Below are 12915 nucleotides of genomic sequence, written 5' to 3' on the forward strand. Positions count from 1 at the left end.
TTTGGTTGGACTTCTGAACTTACATTACTTAATCAATTTGGGTTAATTAATCAGCCAACAGGTCCAAGCCAACAGGAAAACATAATTCGGCAAAAAGGGTAACATCAAGTTTATATTTTTTATTGCTTTAAAAAAAGTCTTTTAGGCAAAAAAATTAGAAACAATGATTTTGTTAAGATTCCCGGGTTGACCTCCATACACCGAAAATGCTTATCATACAATTGCATACATCAAGTGTATGGAGAAAACGCTTGTCATACAATTTTCATACATTTTCGAAAAATAATAGAAAAAAATTAAACCATTTCTGCGGCTTTTTGAGAACAGTTGAATGAACTGGTGAAAAAAAAAACTGATTTTAATTTTTTTTTTGAAAAAAATGCTTAGCATACAATTTCCATATACGACCCAAAAATTTTTTCAAGTAATTTTGAAAATTTGCCCCAAAATTTTTTTTTTGTTTTTGTGTTCAAGCGCAAATCGAATTTTGTACGGAAACAAACATTTTCCGAGAATCAGTTTTTTTTATCACCAGTCTATTCAACTGTTCTCAAAAAGCCGCAGAAATGGTTTAATTTTTTTCTATTATTTTTCGAAAATGTATGAAAATTGTATGACAAGCGTTTTCTCCGTACACTTGATGTATGCAATTGTATGATAAGCATTTTCGGTGTATGGAGGTCAACCCGGAAATCTTAACAAAATCCTTGTGTCTAATTTTCTCCAAAACTACAAAAAGCTTAGTACACTACGTACTTACCAGAATTAATTAAATTAATAATAACAAAAGACTCCTTTTCAATCATTGCGGCAAAACCAATATGTTTGCAGCGGCCAAAAACATTTGAAACCAGTATGTGTTTAGGTCTATTGCGTCAGTCGGGGCAAATGGAGAGAGTCCACTAACGTCGGCAAAAACTACAAAACAATACCTTAAAAAAGGTCTCCTGAAAAGTTTCAGAACCCAAGAACCGAATGAGTCGGTTCGACTCAACGTTTAGGGGCCCATAATTTGTCTGAATGAGTAAAAAAAAATACATCATGGTAGCCCTGAGTCGACTTTCAGTCTGGTCATCAGCAACGACCTGTTGAAATATTACATCAGATGCGAACCGCAAGTTTTTTCAAAATTAACGTAATTACTTGCGATTGAAAGCCATGGGACGACGCTTACGTTGCGAGAGGTCCAATGATTTCGTGATACAAAACTGCCAAAACAACCTACTTATAGTAAGCCTAAGCGGATCAAAGGTTTTACAATAGAGATCTGTTTGTTTATTTAAAATAGAACCAGAGACAAGGAGCATGCCCTATTTGGCAGGTATCAACTGGGGAGTTTGATACCAAGTGTAACATAATATATTGGAACTTCCCAATGGATTTAAATGAGGGGAAATTCAGCAACCAGTTGGGACGGGCCCACAGTTCGCAAAAAAGATAATCGAGAGCATCACTAGGATGCTCAGAGCACTTATACTAGCTCATTACGATGTATTATAATTGCGAACTGAACAAGAGCTTTATAACTTAATGGAACCTGATCTAAACTACATTTTATTATTGGATAAATTAGATATTTTACCACTGTAAAATATTTAATATTAACCAATCATAATCCATCTAACTAACAACCCACTTATTTGTAATTGCTGAAATTACTTGTAATTTCAGCACCAGAGAGATTTGAATTTAACTTAAAAATTAGTTACCTCTCCAAGAGAACTAAAGCAGTTGCAATAAGCCAGTATAATCTAGATCTATTGAGCCTAGCAGAAACTTGTTAAACACCCTGAGACTAGTAGATAAAAGAGTAAGATTAGGATCGGTATTAGACTAGGAAATTGCACGAATCTATCCGGCCGAAAGTAAGATAGCGTGACGAGCAGACGGTGTACCCTATCCGAAATTACTCTATGAGTTAACCTTAGGGACCTAACTCATCTGGTGCGACCATAAGTCTCGAATAAAGACCTTAATAGATTAGAATTAACCAAAAATAGATTAGAAAATAGACAAAACATTTTCAAAATGTTACACGACAAGAACTTAATTGAAATGTCTCTACGACTCAATAGATCTGAGCCGCTATTCCGCAAAATACGAGAACTACCCGGTAAGAACCTCGGACAAGAGACGACATACGACTACATAGAAATTTATCATTTAGTTTCATGGTTGTACGGCAAAAGCCAACACAAACTTTTATATTTAGAATCTTATTAGCAATGAATTTAGATTTTCATTTGCAAACATAAAATCCTTGAAGGAAATCTTCAATGATTATTTCAGGTGCTAAACAAAATTACTATTATACAATAACGATTGATAAAAACATCTCAAATCGTTCCCTCAACTTCTGCAGTATTATATAAAACATATTTGAAAATTTTTTATTGAAAACAAAAAAAAATTAGTAGCATGACAATAAACTGTTAGTATATATAAATCATCCTGTTGTTCCCGCTTCATCACCTCAACATAACAGCAATCCTAAATCAACTAAAATCATCAAAAACTAAAACCTGTTACCAATATTTAAATTAATTTAAACTTAATTTTATTTACTCTTAAACCAGGTCATCAAGGCTTTCCTTGGATCTAAATCAATTTTCTATCTTATAAATTTTAAATTCTGATCATCAAGGCTTATCCTTGGATCAAAAAGAACAATTTTGTTCTCCCATCACCCACTTATCAAGTGTCTAACGACCTCAAACGTCGATTCACTACCCAACCTTTTTCAAAAGACCCAGGAGTAATAGAAATTTTTTAATCACGCTAACCATTCAAATTAGGCTAAACAGTGAAGAACTTCCGTTATTCATCCTCAACATGAACCCTCCTCTTACTTGACCCAGGATAAATCTTAAATTTAGTAAGTTTAAAATAGTATCTAACGAACTACTTGCGTCCTAATTATAACTGAGTCTTGTGGATCGATTTACTATTCTCCAACACTTGAACACAATCACTAACCCTAAGAAAGATTAAGTAAGTTAACACCTTAACTTAGACTAGCCACGAGAAAGTCAAAATCATTCTTCGGAATCGATATACTTTTCTTTCCAACCCTGAACAAAAAGACCCAGGTTAAGCTAACCAAAAAATCGTAAGGACTAATAGTCTAGGAAATTAAAATCACTAATAACTTCTTGCATCCCTCATCCTAATCCTTATGTCATTAAAAATTTTAAGAAAAAAAAACAATCGTTTTACACAATTGTGAAATAGACAACCAAAAATACGATCTTGTAATAACCCCGTATACACAAACAGTTGAATACATCCGAACAAAACGACAAACAATAAAAAAAAAAGTTATAAGTAAACAAAAACAGATAACACGAAAACGATTTTCAAAAATGGAAATGCATTTTACGAATCAGAAGCCAGTAGTCTAGGCGCACTATATAAATTAAAAGAATCAGTAAATAAAAATTTCCCCATCCATGATCAGTTATATTTTTCCGATTCAGAAACAACTTCAAACTCATCAAAAAGAGGAAAAAGAAGAATAAAAAAGCAATATAAACACAAACCAGTACATTTATACAATTGGAATCAACCAATTAGACATATTGATAATTATATATTAACAGTCATCAAACAAAAAAATGAGCAACACTCAGAGTGACGAAAGTCCAGATGAAGAAACAGTTTTTCCCTTTCTTATAAACTCACTCAGTGATAGTAGAGGACAAACACGATTTTGCAAAAACCTACTCGTAAATTTGTTTGAACCAGGAATCAGTCCATGCACAGCAGAATTCACGGATATAAAAATCAAAAGTCAAATTATAGAACATTATTTGAAAGACATATGTAACCTAACACAACAATATGGAATCTACACCATAGAATTCAGCACACCACGAACAATTCATGGTAAATATGTAATCCAAATAGACGATATTGATTTAGAATTTTCAAAAGTATTCACAGAATATATCAAAAGCACACAATATCACAATTCACAGAGAGCAAAATCCATATTCACCAACGAAGATTATGTAAAAGTAATACCATTAACGATTGACGCAACACCATTAAATTACAAAACATTTTTACCTGATACACAAAATAACAGCTTAAATTTAACAGTTATACATCATGAAAATCTTAATGGAACTAGAAATCTTACACAACAAGATATTCAAACACCATCACAATTCATAAATGAAGAAGTAGTCCAAAAAACAGTAACAACTACACAACAAAGTATTTCACCATTACGTTAAAATCTCACAACACCAAAAAATACAAACACATTACTACCACAAATAACCATACAATCGACCGATAAACCCTCGGTTGCTCCAAAATAATCCCATATGGATTATCAGACATATAGAACAATGACAAAACCGTCAAAAACACGAAAAACATTCACAAAAAAAAAACACTTTTGCAGAACACAACTAAAATTATGTACATCAATCAAAAACAAATCAACCCCAAAAAAAAATACAAAAATTTTAAACCACGTATGTTCTCATTATTGGAATCTTCCAAATACATCGACCATTTCAGTAAATTTTCCAGATAATCCACACCCTCCACAGGATTATAGTGAAAATTATCCATTTTTTTAACCAAATAAGAATGAACAACAAACAACTTATAACACAAATTACTTATCATCTGATGATGATGATTACTATCAACCAGATACTTTTGCACCATATACTAAAGAATATCGCACACAGAGACCGCGACAATCTCAACCATCCCAAAATATGAAAACCTACCCACAAAATCCAACAGACATGCAAAATCAACAACCAATGCATATACAAAACCCATTTACCGCACAAATTTTTTCAACCTATACTGCCACAAAACCAAATGACCATGCATTCTTACCAACCGACTCAAATGCAAAATGAAATATCAATTTCATATTACCTTCAACAACATGAAATAACAAAAAACCAACTTACCAACTTCTCGCAATTGCCAAATGCCGCAGAATCACTACAGATGACTATGAATCCATACCTCATGGGTGCATCATCAATAACATCGAATAAACCACTGATGGTATTCACAGGAACAGACCCTGAATATTCTGTAGAAGACTATTTAAACGCAGTCACAGCAAATTTAATTTTAAATATAGGACCTGAACCAATTAATACACCACTCCATCAAAATTGGATACATAGACGCACAGCGTTAATTCAAACAACACTAGATGGCGCAGCCCAAAAATGGTTTTCAGTAAAACCCATAGAAATAAAATCAGATTGGAAAAGATTCACACAGCAATTTTCAAAAATGTTTGATTCTGAAAGAAACAAACAACATCAAAGAGTTCTATGCAACGAAATACGCAGATTACCAAATGAAAAATTAAACAATTAGCAGTTCGAATCGAAACACTAGTTCGAAAAGCATATTCACTAAACACATATGATAACAACAACACAAAAATGACAGAAATTTAAATGATGACCTTAACACCTCAACTAAGGAAAATGGCTATAAAAAAGAGAGCATCTCATCCTTCCTCAATTCGAGAGCCAGATTTAGGTTTTATAAAATTAGTAGATAAACTAGAACAAGCAGAAATCACAATTAAACTTGAAGAAACAGAAAATCTAAATCTACAGTATGTTAATCGGATTGAAACAAATACCACACATGTAAATAACATACAAGAACCGGACACAGACCTGATTGAAAAAATTACTGAAATATTAAACATCTATGAAAGGAACCCAAATTTTGAAGGCAAATCATCTTTCAAAAAATGGTGTAATTATTGCCGACGATACGGACACAGTATTGCCGAATGTAGACAAAAACAACAAGACAACAGAATAAACCTCAAAAGCACAAAGAACTAAATAAGTCATTCTATCAATATATGAAAAAAGATCAAAGCCTTACCAAACAAAAATAAATATAGTAATAATAGTTCAGGAAAACCACTACCAAGTAACTCAAATTATTCAAGAAATCAATCACCATATAACTCCAGTAATAGAGGTAGATCGCCCGAACGAAGAAATTCACGAAATTTCTCACAAAATAGATACAGTCGATCGAATAGTCAAAATAACCAACATAGGAATAACTATTCACGATCGAATTCCAACACAACAGAATTTGTTTCTGCATCCAAATCCCATTCAAACCCAAGGAATAGACACTATTCCAACAATAAATCACGAAACTCATCATACAACAGAAATAGAAACTATTCAAACAATAGGAATAGAAGTTACTCCAACAATCGAAATCAAACCTATCCAAACAACAGATCAAGGAATAATTCATATAATAGATCAAATTATCACAATTCAAATGATAACTATCAAAACAGATCAAGAAATAATTCACAAAACCGAAACTCAAGTTACAACAACAGATACAGAAATTATTCCCAATCACCCCATAGGAATAACAACCGTTACCCCGATTCTAAACATCGATACAGAAGTAGCACACCAAAGCACCAAAGACACATAAATCAATTGCAAACAAATGAAGAAACAACTTCAGACCCACCAGGTATTGATGGCACAGGAAGTAACGAATTACAATTAAACCACATTAATTGTGAATCAACAGATACTGAAAGTGATACAGATAATACCATCTCTGTAAATATGATAACAATCGAAAATGACTATGAACCCATCGTATATGAACAACCTTTTAGTTCACACATATACGAAAATCAATTGGAACTTCTCCATAATTATTATACCACACCCATTAATAATATTACACAACCTATACAAGAAGTAAATGAAAATAATACTGTAATTAAACCTGATAAAAAAGACATAGTACAATGCTCAAACACGACACATATTTATCAAAACATACAAAAAGAACAACCAAGGGAAAAAATTTGGACAATCCCACTTCTCCTAGAAAGTCCAAGAAGTAAAGAATTTTAACCACCAGATCTTGAAATTGATTTTTTAATTGACTCAGGAGCAGAATCAAATATAATTAACATTCCCACATGGAAAGAAATTCAAACACTGCACCCAAATTGAACACCTCTTGAAAAATCTAGTAAATTGGCAAAAGCACAAGGATCAACATTAGTAAACTATGGAAAAATCCAACTATTCCTTGTTCCCACAAGAACAATAGAACAAAACAAGATTTTGAACAAGCCATTTAAACAAGCATTTCATACTACTCATATTAAGCACAATATCATTGGCATGCCGTTTATTACTAAATATAAACAAACAATAAACATCTAAAATTGTAAAATCCATATCAAAGACAAATATACAAAAACAAAAAACACAGCCTTAACATTCTTCCAAAGATTAAACAAACAACCACCATTTTTCTCAAAATTTTACCCCATTTATAATCAAGAACGGAAACACCTGAAACCACTATCAAGAAACATATATAAATTTTCATTAAAACAAGTTCATCAGTATGACAAAAGTCAAAACAAACAACAGCTTTTCATGTCAGATTTCGAATTTAAACCCATTCACAAATTTTTCAAAATTACAATCTCATCCATAAAATATCTAAAAAACACAAATTCCGATATTATTTCACTACATGTATATTATAATACACCATATCGAATAACACTACCTTTGGGACTATTAGGATATTGTGAAACGAATGCAACAACTTCACCTGTAAATGAAGTAGCATATCGGGTAAATAATATTTTACAACTATTAGATATTTGTCAATCAACAATTCTTGACGAAGAATTATCCATAAATAATATAATAAGCAATGAAAAAAAAATACAGATTACTTCACAAAAACACCAATTATTTTAAACCAACATTCAAAATAACAAATTATACAAAAGAACAACAAAAACTCTTAACAATGTTTAATTTTCAACATTCACAAATCACACAGGATGAATTTGACAGATTAGCAAAACAACTGATAAAACATTCCACAGTCTACGCAACATCAAAATTTGACATTGGAAAAATTAGTTCGTCACTACACCTCCCATTAAAACCTGACGCAGTCTTCAAAAAGCAAAGAGCAAGTAAAGTACCAATTCACTTACACGACAAGGTAAAATGAATACTTGATATTTTAGAACAATTTGAAATTATATCACTAGTAAATAAGGAAGAACAACCAAAAGGTAATACCTTCATCAACCCTGTTATCATCCTAGCAAAAGGTGAATCACTAAAATTGGTTTTAGACGCTAGATATCTCAATTCACTAATTGACGAATCAAAATGCAATTGGCCTATTGAACCGATACAGGTTATCTTAACAAAGATAAATGGTAAATACTTCACAACCGCAGATATGAATAGTGCTTATAACAAAATGCCACTAGATGAACAATCACGACGCTTAACACAATTTGTTATTGGAAATCAACAAAACGAATTTAATGAATTTAATTTTGGAACAGTATCATGAAGTACTTCAGAACGAAAATCTGAAAGCAGCCCCCGATAAATCACATTTTTTCTTAACACGCGTTAAATTTTTAGGACATAATATTGAACGAAATACAATCACCACATTAAAATTACGCATTGATGCAATCCAAAAACTTCAACCACCCACAAATAAAAAGAAAATCCAAGAATTCCTTGGAATGTTGAATTTCTAAAGTAATTATGTTTACAAAATGCAGTTATACTTAAGACCTTTCTTTAACATCCTCAGACAACAAAATAATTTTGAATGGACCACTGAACATCAAACTCGATTTGAAGAAATTAAAAAACTTTTGACAGAACAAATTTCAAACACAATTCCAGATCGAAATCAACCATTCTACGCAATGTGCGATGCTTCAAATTTTGGCATCGGCGCAGCATTACTACAATCACATAGTGGAACAAACAAGATGAATCTTATATCAGCAAACTCACGATTATTCACAAAAGCCGAGCTACGACTCTCTACTCTAATGAGAGAATGTACAGCTATAATTTATACACTTACAGAGTACGAATTTCTGATACTTGGATCAAAACACCCAACAGTTCTATTTACAGATCATAAACCAATTATATTTCTCTTCACACAAAAATCAAATCCTAATCATAAAGTTTAAAGATTTCAATTAATTTTAATGAAATTCCCAAACTTACATATAGTTTGGACAGCAGGAAAAAACCTTGCGTTACCAGATACATTAAGTAGAAATACACCACCTGAACTACTTACACGAAAAACTACAGTTGAAATAACAAAAAATATTAAATTCTATCTCGCAGAAGATGAAACATCACCACGATTTAAATGCAAATACGCAGTAAAAACTGACATTGATCAATCACAAATAAATAATCTACAACATTTTCCACTCTACTTAGATTGCCAAAATAATCACTACGAAGTTGATTTATTAGGCACATCTACCTTCAAACCAATTTCATACTCACAATGGATCAAAAATAATACTCAACAAAAGAAAATGAAACAACAACCGCATAAAAAAGACCTTTTTCCAATAATTGAAAAAGATAATTTGACCGATAAAATAAATTTATCAGGAACACAAACGAATGATTCAAAATACACACTAAATCAAGTTTTTAACCTCCATGACACGCTTGACACAATTCCCCTATCAAAACTAGAAATTGAAAATATTTTTCTCCTACCAACAGAAAAAATTACACTTGAACTTTTAAAACAATAACAAAATTTCGACCCAGTAATTAGACAACTAAAATCATGGCACAAATACAAAACAAAACCAGCAAAAGCTGATACCATAATTTTAGGAAACAAACACTCCTCCGATATTTCCGAAAACTTAATAACACAACAATCAATGAAAATACAGATCTTTTAGAATATCAATTAGATGATTCAAAAGTTCCCTGTCTTCCTTTAAGTATGATACTGATAGCATTTAACATCTCCCATACACAAAATACAAAAGGACACTCAGGATCAGAAAAAACATACTCGAACTTCGCACAAAATTTTTCTTTTCCAAATGCCCCAATTTGGATAAAAGTATTATGCAATGATTGTATAATATGTCAATTGAACAAACCTTATCCGAATCAAAAACAAATAGCACAAAAACAAGATTTTAAAGGACAAAGTTTATATTTCAACCATAGAATTTCATTCGACACAAAAGGACCAATTTTACCATCCTCTGAAGGAAATTCTTAAGTTTTGGTCATTGTTGATGCATTCACACATTATGTAGCACTCAACCCAGTACCACATTGTAATGCTTACTATGCATACACAACACTTTACGAACACTGGATAGCTAAATTCGGATTACCCGAAATCCTAGTTACAGACAACGGTACAGAATTTATTAATAATGAAATAATCACACTATGCCACTTATACAACATTAAACATAAACCACGTACATCTCATGCACCTTGGACAAACGGATTAGTCGAAGGTATGAACCGCTCATTACAAGAGTATCTTAGATGTATCATTAATGGAAATGATACACGATACAAGGAATGGTCAGCAGATGTAAAATTATTTCCCTTATCATACAATTCACAAATCAAGACAACTTTAGAATGTCACCATATGAAATGGTTTTTAATCAAAAGCCACAAAAACCAATTATGTTTACAGCAAAGGCCCATAAAAATGCACAAGGTTATTGCCAACCAAATAAAGATTCAAAATTTTATAACCTACCTACACACACACATGATGAAGACCATTTTCATCACCCACAAATTCTCAAATTAGCCTCCGGCACACATACCGAATGTACTTTAAGTAGAGATAAAAAACATAATCAAATTTACCAAAAAGTAACGAAGAAATTGTTACAAAGGCAAAAAATTAACAGCCAAATTAATTCACGTTTTATGCCAGCCACAGATTTAAAATTTGGAACATTTGTTTTAATAGCTAATTTTATTACACAAAAAGGAATCTCCAAAAAATTACAACTACTTTGCAAGGGACCATACCAAATAATTGCCAAACCCACTGAAGTAACATACAAACTCACAGATTCAACCAAAAAAGAAATTGTTCAACATCGTAACAATTTATTACCTTACTACCCAAAAGAATACGCATTACGCTAATTAACTCAATTATATTCTTTTACAGGTTTAAAAGTTATCCAAAATCATACACATACAGAAAAAGCAACAAATGTACAATCCGACGTTCAGTATAAACAAAATCAAAAACAAAACACAACTCATAATAATACAAAAACACCAGACACAAAAATATCTCAAAAAGAAAGAAAAAACAGGAAAATGATAGAAAAAATTTTACCACAAGAACAAGTACAAAAATCAGAACACAGAGAATTAATACGACTTAGAAATCAACCACCAAAAAATTACAAACATTCATCCCACAATCTAAAATATTAAAGAAAGTTGAATTTCAAAAACAACTTTGATTTTTAAATTAGTAATTTGTACACCTTTAAATCATTTTGAACTTTCATATTTTCAAAATAACATGCTGAAACATACGCAACAATTCTAGTGTTCAAATTCTAATTCACTCAAATCCGTCACCTTCAATATCTCTAACACAAACCTACTAGCCGATAGATATTAATCTCCAGGCATATCTATAACTATTACTTTCCAACCTCCAGGTCAAAAATAAGCAACTTTCTAAAACTTGGCAACTAAAATAAATACCACCTTAGTATTACAACCCTCCCCTATCTAATAACGCAAAGATCAACAATATTTTCCCAACTCAGACCTCAAACCCCCCCCCCCCCCCCCCCCAACCAAAAAAGGCAAATTAGCCTAAATTAAAAAAGGACCATAATCATTTGGCCTAAAGTACAAACATTTCAAAAAAACCCAGATTACCTACCAAATAAAAACAAAGTAGAGAAGACCTCCCGAACACCATAAAACTAGCCTCCAACAATTTTTCACAAAACTCAACCCACTTGTCAAAAAATCAATAAATAATCCAACCACACTTAAATTTCGCTCCAGAAAATAAAAAATTATTCGACGAACGGATCATTTCTTAAATGCTTTTCTCTCTAACAGTCGATACCTTAAAAAATATCATCTTAAATCTTTTCATAAAATTTTTCATTCTCTTTAAACTTTTGCTAATATTTTTATTGAAACTTTTGAAGCCTTAATAATCCTTTTAATAAGTTTTTGCAATTTTTTTTATTTTTCTACTCCCTATTTGAAATATATCTCCAATTTTCCCAAATCATTGACCACTCACAGGTATGGTAATTCAAAGTCTATTTAAATGATACGAACAGTTTTTAGTAGAACAGATATTTTTTTACTATTGGTAAATTTTCATCACATTTTTATCATCCCTAATCATGACAATGTGCAAATGTGTAAAAAAGGCAATAGTCACATTCGCCTTAGCAACAATCCTTTTAATTCTTTTCATCGAAGAATATTACAATAAACATAAATCTTCCCACTAAGAAACAAATAAATCAAACACATTTCCAAAATTGCTAACCAACCACCACCAAAACAGTCTTCACCGACATCCTCCCAAGAAAACCCAATCATACCTACCATTACCCAAAATCCCCAAACATTCACACGAATTTCTTTCCAAGATAACCCGTATACTTTTGAAGAACGACAGGCTCCCTTATCTGAACCGTTAGAACCAGTTCAGCGACAAGCATCCCTAAGTGAACCTACATATAATTTATACCCCACATTACCACAAGACTTAAATCGAAAAAGACATATTAGTCAAAATCAAAATACAGTTGAAGTCAAAAGACAAATTATACATCCACGAAGAAATAGAAATTTTCAAACCCCCAGAGTTCATTTTGATATACCCCAATCACCAACATCAACTACTTCAGGAATTTCAAGTAATTCATTACCAGAAACTCCCACACTCCTTTCACAACATAGCACCTCAAGTATACCCTCAGACTATCTAGGTTCAACCCCCACATCACAACAAATCCGAAAAAAAACCCTTTTAATCCCCCAG

General features: G+C 31.9%; 1 protein-coding gene across 8 annotated transcripts in view; it reads right to left on the minus strand.

Moving 5' to 3' along the window:
* Positions 1 to 12083, minus strand: part of LOC134847966 (sperm flagellar protein 2-like) — a 584566-nt gene extending 572483 nt beyond the window's left edge. For all 8 annotated transcript variants that reach the window (XM_063865271.1, XM_063865272.1, XM_063865276.1 and 5 more), the window contains exon 1: positions 12078 to 12083. The gene's annotated coding sequence lies outside the window, so the exon portion shown is untranslated. The remainder of the gene's footprint in view (positions 1 to 12077) is intronic.
* Between the last annotated feature and the right edge of the window lie 832 nt (positions 12084 to 12915).

This window comes from Symsagittifera roscoffensis, chromosome 6 (genome assembly GCF_963678635.1).
Source record: "Symsagittifera roscoffensis chromosome 6, txSymRosc1.1, whole genome shotgun sequence".
Lineage (NCBI taxonomy): Eukaryota > Metazoa > Xenacoelomorpha > Acoela > Convolutidae > Symsagittifera > Symsagittifera roscoffensis.